General features: G+C 35.0%; 1 protein-coding gene across 4 annotated transcripts in view; it reads right to left on the bottom strand.

Annotated features, from left to right (window-relative positions):
• The window catches only part of LOC106063352 (leucine-rich repeat and coiled-coil domain-containing protein 1-like), a 265,048-nt gene that overhangs the window by 219,986 nt on the left and 27,745 nt on the right, over positions 1 to 17,317 (bottom strand). The gene's annotated exons all lie outside the window — the stretch shown is intronic.

Raw genomic sequence — 17,317 nt, forward strand, 5'->3', positions numbered from 1 at the left:
CAGTTATTCGGCGTTAGTAGATTTTTCATACAAAATTCGGGACAACTTTGGCGACGATTTGTAAGAAAATTAAAGTAATGTAGGTCGATTTCTTTTTCAAAAAAAAAATCCGTAACATTCTTTACCGATTAAAAAAAAAACTTTTGTTATGTTTCAGCAAGAAAATTAAATGTAAAATAAGTCTAAAAATTGATTTTCAATAATCGTTTCTAGTAAATTATTTTCTTATTGTAAAATCATAAACAATCTATTGTCGATTTTTTTTTTTAAAGACATACATTTATTTTAAGTTAAAAATACGGAACAATTTGATATCGATAGTTAAACTATAGTGGCCTATTGTCCAAGAATATTAGTGTAATATAAGTAAATTATGCGATTTTAAACAATCATTTGACGTAAAACAATATCCGGAACAACTTTTACATACAATGTGCATTCTTAGCCTTTATAAACAAACATAAATGTTTCCATTTAATTTTAGCAGCAAGTTGACCAGAAAATAACACAGTTAACTCATTTTTATATTTGTTGTGACCATTTCTTGTACATTTTATAAATATATTTGACTTAGTGATACTGAAAATACACAAAACATTATCATTCTTTATTAACATATTGTAACATTATCTCCCTTACATTTATGTATTGTTTTAGAATTGGTGTATTTTTATGAAAAAAATCGCTTGTATAATTAATTTTATAAATTAAACGGTTTGCTTTTAGAAAACCAAAAGTAGCCGTTGCACCTAAACTTTTCAAGCCGCATCGCTTGGTGAAATAATATTTTTCATTTCTCTTCTAGTTTTCGAGATCTGAGTGTGACAGATGGACATTTGCACAAACCTAATAGCGGCTTTTCCCCTTACGAGGCCGCTAAAAATGTCAAACTATTTGAAAAGATGATTGTTAAGTTAATGTTGACAAACACCTTTTAACATAAGTTTCAACTTTTAATATGGAAATAGAGAAGGAAATCTTGAGTGATTAGAAAAAGTACATACACAATGGACAACAATCTGTGTAAAAACTCGTAGACTAGAAGAAACTTTCAGAGATCATCTGTACACAGTGAGGGCACTTGTAGACCAGAAAAAAAAATATTAAAGATCATCTGTACACAATGAGAACACTTGCACACTTGAACAAAATATAGAGATCACCTACACAGTGAGAACACTTGTAAACAACAAAATAATTAAACAAAAACCAAAGAAATTCAGAAACTTGTCTGTGATAATGAACACGACATAAAAGAAATGTAAAATTGTACAGAGTAAATATAAAGTGATTTGACAGTGTCTAGAAGGCAGAGAGAGTGAGAGAGAGAGAGAGAGAGAGAGAAAGAGAGAGAGTTATTTGCTTGTTATTAGAATAAAGAACAGTGTTTATCGGCTGATACTATCCAACCTACAAAAGAAAAGGTTAGATAAATATCTACTTGTTTCTAGTAGGCAGTGGTTATTACTTTTCATTATAGGATACACAAAACTTGTTGATATAGAAAAGAAACAATAATATTTTGAAACTGTATTTGACTATCACATTAATTGACTTGATTTGATATTTGTCTCTGAAACTAACCAAGAATCAATTTTTTTTCGAAAACGACAACTCCAACAATGAAAGTAATTTACTGAATTTTCAGTCTAACTTCCCTTGAGAAGAAAAAAAAAACCAACAGTTTAATCCTGTACTATAAGAATGCCAGAACTAATGTATTTATTCATGCTTCACTACATTCAAGAAGAACATTAAGAACTCTCTGTTCCAAATTTTTTAAAATTAAGTTTGTTATTTTAACTCTCAATATTAGGTTTGTAATGTTATCTAAGCGCCTTGAGCCTACATCATGTTTGTTTACAACGCTCTCATAAATTAAAGTATTATTATTATTATTATTATTAATCTTATTTTGAAAACAATTTCAACGATGTTCTGCTAAATGTCAATGCCTATGTATATTTGAGTACACAAGATGTATAGTCTATTGAACAAACTGGGAAAAGTTCTAAAAATATTTCATTTTAACATTATTTTGTTCTTTTGGCCAATATTCTTCTTTTACGAATGAAATTGTTTCGAATGACGTCTAAAAAGGGGGACGGGGAGTATGATACTTCCCTATTTAATTTTACATAACACGGCTTACTGCTGTATTTCTCAAACTGTTCTCCTCGGACCTCAAGGGGTCCTCGTGACGACCGAAAGGGGTCCGCAGAAAGATGAAAATTATATACCATTCTTGGCTAAAAGCCAGTTTATCTGATCGGATAATTTGAATAATAATAAACTCGACCCTCACTACTGTTTAATATGTCTATTACATACTAAATCATTAACGACCTAAACCAAAAATTAAAAAAAAAATTCCTTTGGTTATGCCTGACTGGCTATTAAACCCTCACGTGCACGTGGACAAACTGAGTTCCAATCACTAATGCAGGAGCAGCTTAGTGACAACAAATATAAATAAATATACCTTTTTCACTTAGGGGTCCGTGGGGAAGACTTGACTTATAAAAAAGGGGGTCCCCGGTCAAAAAATTGAGAACCACTGGCTTACTGCATTCGAATAATACATTTTTTTTGTAAACATATGCGAGAATGAATTAATAGTCCTACAATATTCTACATTATACATGAACATTTGACACCATCTTATGTAGGTCTTTTGATACCCTTAGCACCAATAGTAAGTCACTTGCACGGCTTAAACCACGGAGTAATGTAGCTAGTCTAAACGTGGCTTAGGATTTGTAACATCGAAATCACAAATGAGTTTAAAAATATAAAATAAATAAAACGGCAGCTCGCACAAAACATGCGCGTGTAGACCGCAGGATTATGGGACATTGTTTCAATTTTGTCTTGCCGCAGGAATCGCACATTAGAACTAAACCTTATACACTGGGAATAACTACGGTTTGAACAAAAAAAAAAAAAACAAAAAAAAAAAAAAAAACAATATATGCAATAAAATTGAAATTTATTTTTACATTACAGTCTAAGTGAATTACAGAATTCCAGGATTACAGAATTACAGAATGAATTTCAAAAGAAGTAAAAAATGGAATCAATATTATTATAGTAAGTTTCTTCGGGATATAGTAATTTCATACATCAAACTAAATGGGCATGATTAATTGAAGTGCAAGTTGCAAAAGACCAGCCCATGTGACAAGAAGTCGTGAAAAGTGGATCAAGGATTTGTTGGTAGTGTCGGTAATAAATGAAAGCAGCTCGTAGCGTTACAATGCCAACAAACCACAGCTATTGGACACTTGTTCTTTCTATAATAATGACCTTAGGCCACTGCAATCTATGCGACCGCAGTGGGCCCCGCACTTTCATAGGCCCCACGCTAATTCAAGGTGTAAATTATTAAATTAAACTATTTTATAACTTATAACAGATTTTCCGCGGCTTCCAAATTTATCAGGAACTCCTGAAAATCTCATGAAATTGCAAAATATACCTAAAAGTCCTGGAAATCTCTGAAAATTATTAAAATCTTTTGAAAACTCATAAAAATCTCCTGATACATAGACAAAATTGCCATTTTGGGGTGTCATTCAATATCGAAAACGCCAATCCTACGCGCGATAAAAAACGGCATTTATACAATACTCGTAATTGTGGAATCTGGTGAAAGAAGCTTCTCGCGCCTCAAACTAATGAAGAATTACTTGAGGTCAACAATTCTCGAAGATAGATTGAAACATTTGGTAATTATTACTACTAAGCGTCATCTTTGTAGTAAAAAGAATGTTTATGATATACTCAGTGGCGTAGCTAGGTACCCGTGGGTCCGGGTTAAAGAACATCTTGGTGGGCCCCCCTCTAGACAATAACACAAATTTAGTGTGTGACAAAAAAATGAGTAATCTAAATGTAAAGATATTCCAGTGTAAAGATCGTACATTTTTTTAAAATAAGTAATTATGTCATAACGTTTGACTCAGTTAGGACAGCATATAAGTAATAATGTCTTAATGTCTTAAAAGTGAATGTTTTTACAACTTCTTAACAGAGTTAAACGACTTCAAAGTGTTTCAAATGAACAAACAAATGTTCTTCCTAAGTTCTAATGTGGGCCCCAACTGGCCATGAGTTATGGACCCAAGCGTTATGAACTCCTTCGCGCCATGGTTGCTACGCCACAGGATATACTGTATGACTTCGCTACACGCAAGGCTCGTAACGCAATTCTGTACGTAGTAAAGAATGAATAAAATACAAAGACGAATTTATTTTCTAATATAAACTCTTAATTTTCACTTATTATCCGTATCCCTACCCAAATAGGGCCCCGCAATGGTTAAGCCTGGTCCTGCTATTTAGTGACGGGTGAATACAGAGAAGATTACTTGTTCTCTCCCCCCCCCCCATATCTTTTTTTTTTTCGCCGCAAAAGTTACGTGGGGTAACTCTAGTCCAGTGTTTCTCAAACTGTGTGCCGCGGCACACTAGTGTGCCGCCGAAGCTTTGCTGGTGTGCCGCGGGAGTTTTCAGAACGCCACACGTGCAGCATTACACAGGTCTGCCTACTATTAAATGTTTATTTTACGTTGCGATGACATCCCTATCTGCAACGACCAGTAATAGTAGTGGATCGCTCCATTATGACGGAAAGGGGTGTTAGCTATTCAGATTATGGAATTGTCCACTATTCATATATTATTATAATGATTCAAATGTAGGCCGCCTTAGCAGACGCACAGCAGTTCTTGAATTGGTAACGATAATAATAGGCGATGTGTTTTATGTAAATTGTTCAGGTGTATGCTAATAATAACAAATTATCAATAAGTCTTATTCATTATTATCCATGGAGAAATACGTTAGCAAGAATGAAACTGCGAAGGCGTTAAATGAAAAGCAAGGAACCAAACGAAGGTACAAAGAAGATTACATCGGATATGGTTTCATATCTTCGGGACCTGAAGATGCTCCATTGCCATTCTGTCTGATCTGAAATGCATCTTTGTCGAATGAGGCGCTTGTTCCAAGCAAATTGAAGAGACACTTGGAAACAAAATATCCAGCTGTAAAAGCGCAACCGAAGGAATACATCGAAAACATCAGGGCTCTACAAAATAAACAAGCTAAGAAACTTACGAACTACCTAAAGCTGCCAGTAAAGGGATTGATTGCAAGTTATAAGGTTGCTCAATTATTAGCGAAACGCAAGAAAGCACACACAAAGGCTGAATCAGTCATTGCACCAGCTTTAGCAATAGTTGTTGAAACTATCCTTGGACCTGATCCCGCCGAAAAAGTTAAAAAAGTTCCTTTGTCAAATGATACTATCTCGCGCAGAATTGAAGACTTATCGTCAGATTTACAAGATCAAATCTGCAAACACTTAGACGTGACAGACGATGAAGTTTATCTGCTGTGGTCTCTTCAAGTTGATGAATCCACTGACGTTAGCTCCAAAGTCCAGCTGCTAGCTTTTATTCGGTTCATAAAGGATGAAAAATGTGTCAACGAATTCTTATTTTGCAAAGACTACGACCAAAGGCGAAGATATTTTTAAAGTGGTGAACATTTTGCTATTCAATCTACATTGGAAAAACTGTGTCAACGTTTGCACCGATGGCTGTCCTTCCATGCAGGGAAATAGAAAGGGATTCGTCACTCTTATGCGTCAAGAAAATCCAAATGTATTAGTTGTTCACTGCATGGTCAACAGAGAACCTCTGTCCTTCAAATCTTTGCCGAAAGATTTGATGTCTGTTCTGGATCAAGTGATTGAAGTTGTAAACTTCATCAAATCTCGACCATTTGCATCCCGACATTTCTCAGAGCTTTGTGTTTCCTGTATCACACCAAGGTTCGTTGGCTCTCCAGGAGAAAAGTGTTAAAGCGTGTCATCAAACTCAAGGCTGAGTTGATTTCATTCTTGGAGGCTGAAAAAAAAGACTTTTGATTTTCTATTCATGATGAGATCTGGTGGGTTAAGGTGATACTTCTCTCTGATTTATTTGACAAATTAAATTCATTGAATTTAAGTCTTCAAGGACCATCGGAAACCATCATCACTGAATCCTCAAAACTGAAGTCATTTGGTGAAAAAATTGTCTTTGTGGCAAAGTAAGATCTTGAAAGGTGTCTTCGCTTCTTCTACTTAAAATGAATGTGCTTCAACTAAAGAAATCACCTCAGAAATTCTGTACACTTTGACACACCTGCAGTCAGAATTGCAGCATTACTTTCCAACAGTTTGAAGTAATGTGTATGGATGGGTCAGCTATCTATTTGGAAACAACAATCTTACAACTGAAGAAGAAGAGCAGCTCATTGATTTAAAAAAACGATGCAGTTCTTAAATCAAGTTTTACCGAGAAAAGCTTGGATGTGTTTTGGATTTCAATCAACAAGTTATATCGTGCAATCAGTTTAAAAGCAATCAAAATAATTCTTCCATTTGCATCTTCATGGTTATGTGAGTTTGGATTTTCAGCACTGACTGAAATCAAGTCTAAGAAAAGAGAGAGACTTCTTACAATAGACGATGAAATGCGAGTTTGTTTGTCGACTTTGGAGCCTCGATTAGATCGCATTTGCTCTCAAAAACAGGCATACCATTCACATTAAATGTAATACTTAAAAACAGGTCAAATCTTTTTTTCTTTTTATTATAAAACAACTATTGCTCTTCGTGGTGTGCCGCGAAATTTTTGTAGTTTTTTTAGTGTGCCGGCAGAAAAAAAAGTTTGAGAAACACTGCTCTAGTCCGACTTGCAGAAATAAAAGAGTTATCTTTCTATGAATGTTGTTAGTGCCAGGCATGCTTGGACCATGAAGAGAATTATATAGAGAGAAGATTATTACAGTACCTCTACTTAAGTCACACTTTCGGCGTGGAACTTTGGTGGGCAACGGGTGGGTGGACGCTATTCTCGAAAACGACTCTAACGATTTTCCTTGAAATTTGACAGTCGATGCATATCGTTGGGAAAAGAATTGCGAGGTCGTGGGCCACATTGGGAAAACTCTGGTTTGACAGTTATAATTTTTCAAAGTATAATTAAGTAAACGCTGCGCAAACTGTTCCTGAACATTAATTTATTAAACTCTTTAACCCTTAAAGTGCTGAGCTATTTTATAATTACTGATTACCAAATGGAATTACAATTCTGATGTTTAGAGGCCAAACAACCACACGCGTTTTAAGGGTTAAAGAATAGGGCCTGCATGTGAAAGTACCCAAAAAACGTCATCTGTATTTTTTAGCCTTCTAACAAATTTAAATTATTATTTTTTTTATATTTAGATAAATTACAACGGTCAAACTAGAGTTTTCTCAGAGTGGCAACCGAGTTAGAATTTTTTTCTAGTGATATACATCCACTGTCCCACACGGCAGTAGGCCACACTGTAGTAGGCCACGAGGCATTGTGTCTTACTGCCGTGTGGCCTACTGCAGTTTGTCTTACAGCCGTGTGGCCTACTGAATTTTGTGTCTTACTGCTGTGTGGCCTACTGCCGCGTGACCTACTGCAGTGTGTCTTACTGCTGTGTGGCCTACTGCAGTGTGGCCTACTGAATTTTGTGTCTTACTGCTGTGTGGCCTACTGCCGTGTGACCTACTGCAGTGTGTCTTACTGCTGTGTGGCCTACTGCCGCGTGACCTACTGCAGTGTGTCTTACTGCTGTGTGGCCTACTGCCGCGTGATCTACTGCAGTGTGTCTTACTGCTGTGTGGCCTACTGCCGCGTGACCTACTGCAGTGTGTCTTACTGCTGTGTGGCCTACGGATCGAGTTTGATCATTTATCATCGTCTTAGAAATACACAGGAAGACGGAAGCCTTAAGGTGGCCAACTAATTAAATGCCTAACTCAAAGCAAAGAAACATGCAGCAGAGATTTCCAGTGACCAGGTACTTCATGACTAGCCAAACCTGGAGTCCATTATTTAGTATTAGAACAAGAAGTGGAAAGTGTGACAGGAGCACAGCAATAGGGAAGAAGCCAAAAGCGTTTTTTGTTTATTTCGCTGCGGTGTTTCACCATTGAAAACTAAAATGCGTGGGGAAGTTAAAATAAAAAAAGAGTGCAATAACCCTGACATTAAGGCCATGTCATAATTCTCTTCATGACGTCTGGAGAAGCTGTTACCAGGAATGTTAGCAGCATAAAACACGAGTGGAGCTCGCCCATGATACAGCACAGAGCCAGCAGTAAACCCGGCAGGAAGTCAAGATAGGTATTGAGATGCTGGCGGAAGTTATCTGTCAAGAAACGAGGGTGGTTTTGGGTAATAAACCATTTGAGTGGGGGTTTTTTTCCCAATCGGTATTATACACTACAGAGTAGTACAGGAGGGGGTAAGATTGGGTATACAGGTTGACTGACGTCATTGTTGACTGTGGTCACTTGATTGAACGTATCATAAAGCTGTAATGCTTCAATTTTGTATAAGGAACAAGTGTTTTCCCGGTCTTTGTAGGAAACCATTACTTTACCGGTCTTAGTCTGTAGGAAACAATTGTTTTCCCGGTCTTAGTGTATAGGAAACAAGTTTTTCCCGGTCTTAGTGTGTAGGGGAAAAAATTTGACGGCCTTAGCGTATAGGAAACAAGTTTTTGCCGGTCTTAGCCTATAAGAAACAAGCTTTTACCGGTCCTTAGTGTATAGGAAACAAGTTTTTGCCGGCATTAGGCTGTAGGAAACAAGTTTTTGCCGGTCTTAGTCTGTAGGAAACAAGTGTTTTGCCGGTCTTAGTCTATAGGAAACAAGTTTTTTGCCGGTCTTAGTCTGTAGGAAACAAGTGTTTTGCCGGTCTTAGTCTATAGGAAACAAGTTTTTTGCCGGTCTTAGTCTATAGGAAACAAGTGTTTTGCCGGTCTTAGTCTATAGGAAACAAGTGTTTTGCCGGTCTTAGTCTATATACTCTATAGGAAACAAGTGTTTTGCCGGTCTCAGTCTATAGGAAACAAGTGTTTTGCCGGTCTTAGTCTATAGACTCTATAGGAAACAAGTGTTTTGCCGGTCTCAGTCTATAGGAAACAAGTGTTTTGCCGGTCTTAGTCTATAGACTCTATAGGAAACAAGTGTTTTGCCGGTCTCAGTCTATAGGAAACAAGTGTTTTGCCGGTCTTAGTTGGAAATGAGCACCGGGTACAATCCCGCTGCCTTTTTAACGCCCTGCTTTGAATGAGGAACTGACAGGCTATGTCCTTTACTGCAGCCTAAACATGACTGAACTCACTATCCCTGCCCCCCCCCCATGACGTGAAAGTAACAAGAAAAATATAAAAATACTTTTTTTTAAATAAACCAAGCGTATATTGAGCGTAGTTGTATCAATTAGTTTGGATCAGTCATGGAGTTACATTTGTAATAGATCTAGGCTAACAATAAGAAATCTTACAATGATGATTTTAAAAGCATGTTGTTTTTTTTAAGTTGAACGACCTGAATTCGAACTCAAGGGTTCAAGACTCCTCAAGTGAAAAACAGAATGCTTATGAAAATAGAATGTTTTATAGTTCTCTATTGTTAGTTTCAAACTTTAAAGCGTAAAGGTAACTAATTCAACTATACCACCACATTAGTTAAGTACAATTTCTTTCTCTTTTTCGATACCAAACAAAATAGTTAATTACCAATAGCAAATTAAATAATTGGTTTATTTTTTTTTTGTTGATTCTTGTGTTGTCAGCTAAAAGAAATAAATGTGCGAAATTTCAACTTGATCCGAGATTGGGTGTGAGAGAACTAACGTGTACAAACGTTTGACCAGACAGACAGACAGACAAACAGATAGAAAGAGTTGATAAGCTTCCTTAAAAGAATATAGATCTAGTACTTGTATTCTCATTTTATTTTTATCAATTCGAACTTTATATTGGAACTATAAAGTCAACTCAACACATTCATGTTTTATTTGTCATGGAAAGAAAAAGGTGTTTTAGTGATGTACCGACTCCTTCCATTGTATAGCCTAGGTTGTAGTGATGTACTGACTCCTTCCATTGTATAGCCTATGTTGTAGTGATGTACTGACTCCTTCCATTGTATAGCCTAGGTTGTAGTGATGTACTGACTCCTTCCATTGTATAGCCTAGGTTGTAGTGATGTACTGACTCCTTCCATTGTATAGCCTAGGTTGTAGTGATGTACCGACTCCTTCCATTGTATAGCCTATGTTTTAGTGATGTACCGACTCCTTCCATTGTATAGCCTATGTTGTAGTGATGTACCGACTCCTTCCATTGTATAGCCTATGTTGTAGTGATGTACCGACTCCTTCCATTGTATAGCCTATGTTGTAGTGATGTACCGACTCCTTCCATTGTATAGCCTATGTTGTAGTGATGTACCGACTCCTTCCATTGTATAGCCTAGGTTGTAGTGATGTACCGACTCCTTCCATTGTATAGCCTATGTTGTAGTGATGTACCGACTCCTTCCATTGTATAGCCTATGTTGTAGTGATGTACCGACTCCTTCCATTGTATAGCCTAGGTTGTAGTGATGTACCGACTCCTTCCATTGTATAGCCTAGGTTGTAGTGATGTACCGACTCCTTCCATTGTATAGCCTAGGTTGTAGTGATGTACCGACTCCTTCCATTGTATAGCCTAGGTTGTAGTGATGTACTGACTCCTTCCATTGTATAGCCTAGGTTGTAGTGATGTACCGACTCCTTCCATTGTATAGCCTAGGTTGTAGTGATGTACCGACTCCTTCCATTGTATAGCCTAGGTTGTAGTGATGTACTGACTCCTTCCATTGTATAGCCTAGGTTGTAGTGATGTACCGACTCCTTCCATTATATAGCCTAGGTTGTAGTGATGTACCGACTCCTTCCATTGTATAGCCTAGGTTGTAGTGATGTACTGACTCCTTCCATTGTATAGCCTATGTTGCAGTGATGTACTGACTCCTTCCATTGTATAGCCTAGGTTGTAGTGATGTACTGACTCCTTCCATTGTATAGCCTATGTTGCAGTGATGTACTGACTCCTTCCATTGTATAGCCAAGGTTGTAGTGATGTACCGACTCCTTCCATTGTATAGCCTAGGTTGTAGTGATGTACTGACTCCTTCCATTGTATAGCCTATGTTGCAGTGATGTACTGACTCCTTCCATTGTATAGCCTATGTTGCAGTGATGTACCGACTCCTTCCATTGTATAGCCTAGGTTGTAGTGATGTACCGACTCCTTCCATTGTATAGCCTAGTGTCACCGCGTTATTTTATATGTTATGAACGTGGCTGTGGTTATCAATGTTGGCGTGGTGGTGACATTGGGTTCTTGTTACAAATCACTGAATAATGAAATGACGCTGGGTGTAGCAGACAATAAGTTTAATATAACACCACATAGTGAATACACCATACAATTCGACCCAGGAATGGTCAGTATTAATCCAACAGTAATATACGAATATCACAACTTAGTACTTATTCTATAACCAACTACTTTAAACATCTAACTCTACTGCTTATATCTTAAGTGACTCAATACAAGTGCTTGCTACAAGATCTCTATGTGGACTGACCGCCTTTAACTCTCTGGTTCACCTAAGGTCAAAAGTGTTCACCTTAGTGCAACATGGGTTGTGAATAAGATTCACAATATGGAATTAACATACACAATACAGAATTAGGGTTTCTACTCTATGGCACCAACTTTGAGGTGGTGACATTACCTATCACCCCCCTTTTGAAAAAAATTTTGAAGAAATTTTTTTCAGCTTGATGACATAATTATCATAAGTAGGATCAATTGGAATTCTTAGGGTCTATCAAATGTACAATTGCAGAGTTCAAATAGAACTACAAACTTCAAATAAAATATATAATATGACAGTGTTACACAAAATATTTGCTGAATCAAAAAAAAAATTCATACAAGGGCAAAATTCTCTAATTCATCATATTCTTGTAAGGCAATTCAAATAATTCTCTGAGTCAAATACTTAACATCCCAAATAATTCTTTACATGTAGTTCTAATATATACATCAATATTCAAATGTGTTCAATATTTACAAGTCTTTTTCATAATAATATGTGCAAAGTGTGACGAAAATTTCAATGACAATCTCCTATGTCACAATGTGAAAAATTAATACAAGTTTTTATTCACAATATCTATTTATAAAAAATAAATCTTTGACACTATAGAAATGGGAAGTCTGGTTTTTGACACCAATAGTACAATATGTACATATCATGTAGAAAATGTTACAAGTAAGTCTCAATATGTAAGTGATAAGTATAGAAAAATTCAATATATGTGTCAAAATTCAACATCAAATTGTTTAATGATCATTGTTACAAATTCAATGTATCTGTTTACTTCAATATGAGGTTTGACATCTCCATAAAAAATTGTTGTGCATTAATATTACACAAGTAAATATGTATAATTCAAGTATCAAAATATTGGATCAAAAGTATCAACATGAAATCAAAATAAATATCTTTCATGGTGCTTGTTGCATGCACCTTATGTTTCAATTAAGTATTTCTCCATATGACAGTTCAAATAATTTGTAGCTAGTAATGGCAAAAGTTTAATGTTACATTGTTTATCAAATAATTATTGTGTACAAAGTTCAAAAAACTCTTTTGTCAAAAGAAATTCAACTGAGAAAATGTGTCAGTTGTGATACAATCTTTGAGTTTACATTAATTTGTTCAAGCATATATATACAAGCATAACATCATAATGGTTTAGTTGTATTTATTTTAATCTGTTGTGAAAATGTGTAAGTCCAATTTAAAAGAATAATATCAAGTGTCTCTTTCAGCACTTGAAATATCAAAAAGTTTGTACAACAATCTTCTTGTTTACATCAATGATTGTTACAAAAATATATAGTCCATAAGAATAGTTTGACCAAAATGTTTTCAAAAAAATACAAGTGTATGTCAATATTTAATTACACTAATTGACATTGAATAAATAAGTTACATTATGAATCAATCTCCTTTTTCAATAGTATTGAAAAATGTGACTAAGTTATATAATTGTGATAAATGACATAGTAAAAAATTCCAATCTTGTTTACAATAGCTGTGGAAAAAAAAATTTGTCACAGTTGTTCTCAATACAATGAGAAAAAATAATGTTTACATTGCATGGAAAAAAATTAAGCTAGGTACTGAATAAGTTGGGAAAAAAATTCAATGTTTGTTTACATTGTTGAGTACAAAAATGTTATTCTTGTTGACAAAAGAATGTGAAAAAATTGTTGGTTACAATGAAGTAATCAAATTCCAAAGTTTGTTTACAAATAGAGTTTTTAAAAAAATGAAGTCTTAGTTCTAGTTCAATGTTTACAAATAGTACTCAATGTTTACAAAATAATGCTCAGTGTTTACAACATGACATCATAGCTGGTTGTAAAAATAATTTTTTACTTTAAGGTGTGAATCTTAAATCTTTGACATTTAGCAATACAAGTTTTGACTAACATGACATAGATCATTATCTAAGTCATTCTGATTATCTTGAATATATCTGGACATAAAATCAGCAATAACATTATCTTTCCCTTTTATTTGTTTTATTTCAAAATGGAAATCAGCTAGGATCATGGTCCATCTTGTAATTCTACTATTAGTATTTGCTTTAACATTTAGAGTGGTTAATGGTTTATGATCTGTAAATATTAGGAAAAATCTGCCTAACAGATGTCTTTTTATTCGCAGTGTACACCACACTATGGCTAAACATTCTTTTTCTATGGTACCGTTTCATATTCTATTGGTCTTTCAGTTGCTACAGCTGCTATGTTTTGTCTGGTATGATTGTTATTGTGGTAAGTATGTTGTCTATCTTGAAATTGATCTCTTCTAGACATTCTGTTGTTTTGCCATCTTCTGTTTGTTTGATGTGATCTACTGTTAGTTGGACTGTAGCTTTGCCATGTTCTTCTGTTATATTGTTGTTGATAGGATCTATTATAGTTAGGACTGAAGCTCTGGAAAGTTCTGTTATCTCTTCCATATTTATGGTTTCTATTTACATATTGCTGTTTTTCTGATGCCATTCTCTTTCTGCACTCTGCTTTGGTGTGACCCAATATGCCACAGAAAAAACATTGTATGCTCTTGGCATATTTAAATTTATTTGTAGTTCTTGGATGGTTTTCTGTCACTGTTGCAGCTACATTGTACAATTCCCTTTTGTCAATGGTGATGTTTGGGTGGGAGTCCTTGTATGTTGCTAAGTTTGATATCAATTCAGCTTTATTTTTTATTTTTCTCTCCTTCAGGAATGAGAATGCTGCCTCTGTAACATTTGTTAACACATTTTCAATAAGAAAGAAATCTAAGATCTGTTTGGGGTCATCTAAGTTGCAGTTTGCGAGTTGTAGCCACTTTGTCATGTTCTGGCGCATGTCATGTATTGTTCTTTTTAAATCTGCATTCTTGGCTAGTTTTATTTCTCTAAAAAGTTTTCGATAGTGTTCCTCTGTCTTGCCAAAATGTTCAATTAGTCTTTGTTTCACTGTGTTGTAGTCTTTTCTTTGCTCCATAGTTAGTGTGTCGATGATGTTTAGTGGTTCACCTCTTAGGTTAGCTAGAAGTTGTTGAGCCATTTGTGCACTATTCATATTTGCTGTTTGACAGATATATTCAAATTGAATAATGAAATTTTCCAATGTGTCTTCTTTTGGGTCAAAGTTCCTAAATTTGCTATGATACTGATGATGAGATGAAGTTTGACTTGCTGAATTGTCTTTATTTTCTTTTGCTAGCTTGGCCATTTTTTCTTCATGTTCTTTTAATTTTATTTCATGCTGGCGTTCTTTTTCTTTCTCTAAGTTTTCTTGTTCTTTCTCTCTCAGTCTTCTTTCATGTAGCCTTTCTTCCCGTTGCTTGTCTTTTTCTACTCTAATTCTATCTATTTCAATTTTAATGAATGCAGCTCTATCATCTTCTTTTAACTTTAGTTTATCCACTATCTCTATTAGTTTTTCATACTCAGCCATTTTCAAAGATTCAAATTAGTAATATAGTTAATTAATAGATATGTGTACACTAGGTAGTTGTAAATGAATATTGTACGATAAATAATTATTATAGCTCAAATAGTAATTGCAGGTAATAGTAGATATATATTTTGTGCGAAACAATTGAGGTTATGAGGTATCTTAAGTTATTCTTGGTACTTTGTCTAGTTCGTAATGTAATACTTTACTGATCAATTATATGATTATGTATTTCTAGTATCTCCCCTTGCAATGTAAAAATTTATTGCAACAAATAATTCACAATTATGTGAGCCTTATTAGTCTGATAAATAGTGATCAATGTATCAATAGTATCAAAATAGTTGAATGTGTTTGAAGAGTATATACAATATAAATCTTGTCAATCTCAAATCAAAATATATCCCATAGTTTATCAAGTGTGTAGTGTAGTGTTGATAATAATAAAAAATAGGTTGAAATAAGAAGTAAAATAAATATATATATTAATAAGTAATTAGACAAACATAAATACACTATAGATACTAAACAGTCTGCTTTAAAGAGACATTACAAGATAGTAGAAATAGTAGACAAAAGAATTACAATGAGTAATAACAATGACGCAAAAAGAAATTCAACAAATGTAAACAAGACAATATCAATACAAGAGTTTAACAATATGATAGATACTTGACAAAATACAAACTTGACTAATACAGCTATACGATCAAGTATTTACTTTATCTAAAGAGTCCCTACCAATACCTGGATGCTTACTTGAAAAAAAATATAAATGCTCAGACTCAATAGATAATTAAATTTAGTCCCTAAAGTCAAATGTATATATAAATACAAATGTAAACAATGAAAAAAATTGTGGTGTAGTTCAAAGAGAACTAATCAATATTGATAATACTAAGGGTAATTAAAGTTACTTCCCTTAAATATTCACTTGATGCTTGACTTGTACATAAAGTTCCGGTGATGCTCCACATAAAATATCTCCACGGTACAGTTCATATGTAATCCACTTGCTAAATCCGCAGCACAACGGTACAGTTCATAAGTAATCCACTTGTTAAATCCACAACACAATGGTACAGTTCATAAGTAATCCACTTGTTAAATCCACAGTACAATGGTACAGTTCATAAGTAATCCACTTGTTAAATTCACAGTACAATGGTACAGTTCATAAGTAATCCACTTGTTAAATCCACAGTACAATGGTACAGTTCATAAGTAATTCACTTGCTAAATCCACAGTACAATGTTACAGTTCATAAGTAATCCACTTGTTAAATCCACAGCACAATGGTACAGTTCATAAGTAATCCACTTGTTAAATCCACAGCACAATGGTACAGTTGCTGAAACAAATATAAATAACTAAAAATGACCTTAGGTAGTGACGACAAGAGAGGTCTAAGAGTGAGAGCGCTCTCTTATTAAATGTGCTGTTAGACAGCGACAATAGGAGTGTGTCATTAGAATTATGACGAGCACTCGATGTAGATGATTCTTGAATATGTCAGCTACTTCGACTGACCATATATCAGCTGTCTTCAAACGATGACTTGAATGACTTGTAGTACTAGATTTTCACCCACACCGGTTGTAGTATCACGGTTGTCTAGTTTCACCCACACAGGTTGTAAGATCAGGGTTGTCTAGTTTCACCCACACAGGTTGTAAGATCAGGGTTGTCTAGTTTCGTCCACGCAGGTTGTCTCAGCATATCATGTTAAAGTGACTTTGAACAATGCTGTCATAAATGTCGTTTTCGGCCGCTTCTGACACCATAAATGTCGTTTGCTGACACTTCTGACACCAAAAATGTCACCGCGTTATTTTATATGTTATGAACGTGGCTGTGGTTATCAATGTAGGCGTGGTGGTGACATTGGGTTCTTGTTACAAATCACTGAATAATGAAATGACGCTGGGTGTAGCAGACAATAAGTTTAATATAACACCACATAGTGAATACACCATACAATTCGACCCAGGAATGGTCAGTATTAATCCAACAGTAATATACGAATATCACAACTTAGTACTTATTCTATAACCAACTACTTTAAACATCTAACTCTACTGCTTATATCTTAAGTGACTCAATACAAGTGCTTGCTACAAGATCTCTATGTGGACTGACCGCCTTTAACTCTCTGGTTCACCTAAGGTCAAAAGTGTTCACCTTAGTGCAACATGGGTTGTGAATAAGATTCACAATATGGAATTAACATACACAATACAGAATTAGGGTTTCTACTCTATGGCACCAACTTTGAGGTGGTGACACCTAGGTTGTAGTGATGTACCGACTCCTTCCATTGTATAGCCTAGGTTGTAGTGATGTACCGAC

This window comes from Biomphalaria glabrata, chromosome 7, assembly GCF_947242115.1.
Source record: "Biomphalaria glabrata chromosome 7, xgBioGlab47.1, whole genome shotgun sequence".
Lineage (NCBI taxonomy): Eukaryota > Metazoa > Mollusca > Gastropoda > Planorbidae > Biomphalaria > Biomphalaria glabrata.